This window comes from Zonotrichia leucophrys, chromosome 13, assembly GCF_028769735.1.
Source record: "Zonotrichia leucophrys gambelii isolate GWCS_2022_RI chromosome 13, RI_Zleu_2.0, whole genome shotgun sequence".
Lineage (NCBI taxonomy): Eukaryota > Metazoa > Chordata > Aves > Passeriformes > Passerellidae > Zonotrichia > Zonotrichia leucophrys.
In genome coordinates, this window is record NC_088183.1 from 13,957,985 (window position 1) to 13,962,371 (window position 4,387).

The window sequence follows — 4,387 nt, forward strand, 5'->3', positions numbered from 1 at the left end:
CTCCCGGGGAGCGGCGCTGGCCGCGCCCGCCGCTACGCCCGCGGCCCGGGCAGGGGCCGCTCCAGCGGCGGCATCGGCGCTCGGGCTGGGGCGGGGGGACGGGGCGGGGCGGCCGCGCTCCGCTCGCGAGGCGCCGAACGGAGGGAGCCGAGCGGCAGCCGCGGGACGGGCCCCGGGCGGGGGAGCGCGGGGAGGCTCCGCTCGGCCGCTCCGTGCAGGAGCGCGGCCCCGGCGCTGCCCCGCGGAGCCCCGACGGACACGGGCCCGGCCAGCACAAGATGGCGGCGGCGCCGGAGCCGCGGCCGCGCACACAAAGGGGCCGGGGCGGCTCCGCGCCCGCCCCGCCGCTGCCGCAGCGCTGCCCCCGCCCGGCGCGGGGGGCGCCGGGAGCCGCAGTCCGGCCGCGCCTACAGCTCCCGGCGGGCCCCGCGCCCTCACAGCAGGGCCTCTGCCAATGGCCGCGCCTGGGCCGCGGGCACCGGGACACGGGCACGGACAGGGGCACTGCCAGGGCACGGGCAGCGGGCACAGGCCCCGCGCCCCTGTGATAACCTCAGTTCCAGCCGAGGTTCGCGCTCTGCGAGTTGCCGGAGCCACTCGAATATTGTAAAGTGAAACGAGCATTTGGCGTTAGCTTTCATTTCCCCTCGCTCGGACTGAAGTGCTCTCACAATTAAGCACCGGAGCAGTTTGGGAAGTGGCTTCTTTCCTGTGCCTGGACTCCAATGATGGCACCAGTAACTTTATTTCCCTGGAAACTCACTTGGTGTGACAGGCTGATGTTTAATCACACAATCAGGTGAAAAGCAGCTCTGAGATCACCGAGTCCAGCCTAGCACGGAACACTGCTGTGTTACCTAGAGCAGAGCACCGAGTGCTGTGTCCAGTCTTCCCTTGAACACCGTCAGAGGCGGTGACTCCACCACCTCCCTGGACAGCCCATTCCAATATCTAATCAATCCTTTCTGTGGAAAAATTCTTCCTGATACCCAACCTTCCCTGGCCCAGCCTGAGGCCGTTCCCTCTCCTCCTGTCCCTGTTCCCTGTTAGCAGAGCATTCCCCCCATGTGGCTGTCCCCTCCTGTCAGGAGCTGTGCAGACCCACAAGGTCCCCCCTGAGCCTCCTTTTCTCCAGGCTGAGCCCCTTCCCAACTCCCTCAGCTGCTCCAGACCCATCCCCAGCTCTATTCCCTTCTCTAAACTCTCTCCAGCCCCTCCATGTCCTTCCTGAACTGAGGTGCCCCTGCCCAGTGCCCACACAGGGACAGTCACTGCCCTGGTCCTGTTGGTCACAGCAATCCTGGCACAGGCCAGGGTGTCACGGGGCACTGCCAGTGGCACGACATGGTGAGGTCTCCCACCTACTGCTCACAACCCTGGATTCCAGCCAGAATTCATAATAGGCTTTTTCCACTTTCTCCCCTCTCCTTTGTGATAAAGTGCTCTGTAATTATAGATCAGTTACTGTGACCTAGGATGAACCTAAAAGCTCTGGTCTGGGAGGAGGATTTGGGCATAATCTCTGTCTTGGAAGCTGAAGTTTCTTTGTGTCTGGAGTTTAGCTTTGGTGAAAGTCTCTTTTGAAATAACTGTTCACAAAGCAAAGACTGAATGCTCAGCTTCCTGGGCATGAGTTTTACTCACAAACCTGTTGTGTAAGGACAGGAGCCTTGTCTTTTCACCCTCCATTCCCCCCTGCTCCTAAACATGTACAACCTGTCATATATTTATTGTTCATTTTAATCCAGAATCTTTCACTAAAAAGCCAAAATTCTCTTGTGGATGCCCTTTCCCATTTATCATGTTTCCTTTCTGAAATATCTGTATTTGGTAAACTTACTCTGAAGCCTTCTAAGTGTTCTTTTTTCATCCTTTAAAGGAAGTTCAGAGTGTATTAGCAAGGCTGCAAAACTTCTCTCTTTCTGTAAGTGACGTGCAATTGTGGAAATTCTCGTGTGTTACTCGTAAAGGCAGGAAATTTTGGCGTGGTTTTGTGGTTTCTCACTGCAATGTAGTTTACTATTAAAACATTAAACACAAGCATTTGCATACATGTTAGGGAATACAAGAATTTAGCTGCTACCTGGAAGTTAACTTGCTCATAAATATACAGAGTGATTGAAAAAGAGTCTTTAATTTCCTGCCTGTCACCAGACTGCGCAGTGTGGAATGTTTGGTGTAAAATGAGCTATCCGCTGTCTTGCAGACATCTCTGGTGGGGATGGGGAAAACAGATCTGCAGGGAGATTTTTTATTACCTTAATTCTGAGGCATTTTTTCCCCAGCACTGACACTCTGACTGTTTCCTACACACCTTCTAACTCTAGAGGAAATGAAATACCATCCCTGGGAAGTGCTGGTAATAAATATATACATGCAGAAAAATAAGAAAAACCATAGTGTACAGCCTGACAGCTGTCTGATTCCTGCTGTCTTGAAACAGGCAGAGAAGTTCCTGACCCAGCTTTCACTGAGGAAATAACTCTCCCTTTCCAGCAATGCAGATTCACTGACTGCCTTCCCAGCCTTGGACTCTGTCAGGGAGTCCAAAAATGCATATTTTGTGCATGGGTTTTAGGAGCAAGTTCTGAATTTTTTATACATTCTGCCCACTTTACCTATTGTGTCAAGCAAACCCTCCTAACTCATCTCTCCACATGAAAAATTGGACTAGATAAAGTCTCTGTGATAATGAATGAGCTAAGGGCTGTTCAGTTATAAACAAGGTCAGCAAATCTGAAGTTTCAGTTTCTTCACAATAAGCTGCAGTGTTTTATCTGAATGTTACAGCTTAAACAGAATATGTGAAATAAAATCCCAAAAAATGAAACTGAGATCAATGCTCAGCTATCTTTAGTCCATCTCAAAGCTGAGGTTTAGATCAAACTGGAAATTTAACGCAGGTCTGTGAGAGGCTCAGAACGCTCATTAATTTTCAGAGCAATTGGTTTATTAGTTATGAGCACTTTTAGATTGGAGTTATTTGTATGTCAGTCAACACGTTGCTTGGAAAAGGCCCTAAGTAAGAATAAATTAATCTGAAGGTGAATATATTATCAACTATATCAATACAAATGTGTGTGTATATATACATATACAGACACTTATATAACTACTATCCTAAAATACTATGCAGCATCATGAAACCAGATGAGAGGATTCTATATAAATGATACACCTGAAGGCAAGGGCTTTTTAAAAAATCAGTTATTACTGGGGTGAAATGAAAATAGTTTCATTGCTATATAAGAATTTCATTTATTTATTGGTGTGACCAACTTTGTCCATGTCTTGGTCCCATGAATTGTACTTTGGTGTTTACCTCAAGATAGTAAATATATTAAGAAAATATAAGAAAAATATTAAATCTCCCTCCCCCCCCAACAGTTCAATGAGTGCTTTAGCAGGAGAAACTAGGGCAGGTTAAGAGATGCAAAATATGCTGGTGTGTAATTAAGGAAGTGTAAGCTGCTTTGTAAGAACTGCCTGTTGTGCCTGCTCTTATCACATGCTAGGTGAAAGCCTGATCTTATCTCGTGTGCTGCCAAGTCCCCACCTAAATTACCTTGTGGTATTTGGTTCCTGTAACCTTGCTCTGCAAGAAGTGTCAAAGGCAGGGCTGAGGCTTTTGCCTGTCGAGGTTTAACCCCAGTCAGCAGTGAAACCCCTCCCAGCCACTCCCTCACTGCCCTGTCAGCAGGATTGGGAAGAGAACTGGAAGGGTAAAAGGGAGAGAGCTCTTGGAATGAGTTTAATCGGGAAAGTAAAAGCTGTGCATGCAAGAAAAGCAAGGCGGGGAATGGATTCACTGCTTCCCATGGGTGGGTGGGTGTTCAGCATCTCCGGGGCTCCATCACAGGTGACAGTGACTTGGGAAGATGAGCACCATCACTCTGAACATCCCCCTTTCCTTCCCTTAAATGCTGCTGCTGGAAGATTAGCTGGACCACTCAAAATAGCCTGATTCCTGTCAGTTTTGAGCTATCCCCTGAACACTCATTTACCTGCTTTCCTCCCTCCCACACCTCAGAGGCAGGATGTGCACTTTTCTCCCCCAGATAAGACACAGCCTTGTAAAGGGTTATTTTTACAGAAAAGGAGTGATCCCTTGTGCAATGGGGACAAACCTCATAGGCAATTCAGAGAAGGCACTGTCATCCCCAGACTACCTTGAGCATCACTGTACTTTGAAAGCTCAGGAGCCCTGGGAAAGGAGAAGGTCAAGAGATCACACATGAACAAGATACAAAGCTCTGTCTGAGACTGCAGGGTGCCCCCTGCACCACGGGTAAGTGAAACTCCTCACACTGGCAGCTACTGCTGCTTCTTCTGCCTCATGCTCTGTTCCATGCCCGAGGAGCTTCTTGCTGCCTGCAGGGCTCTTGGG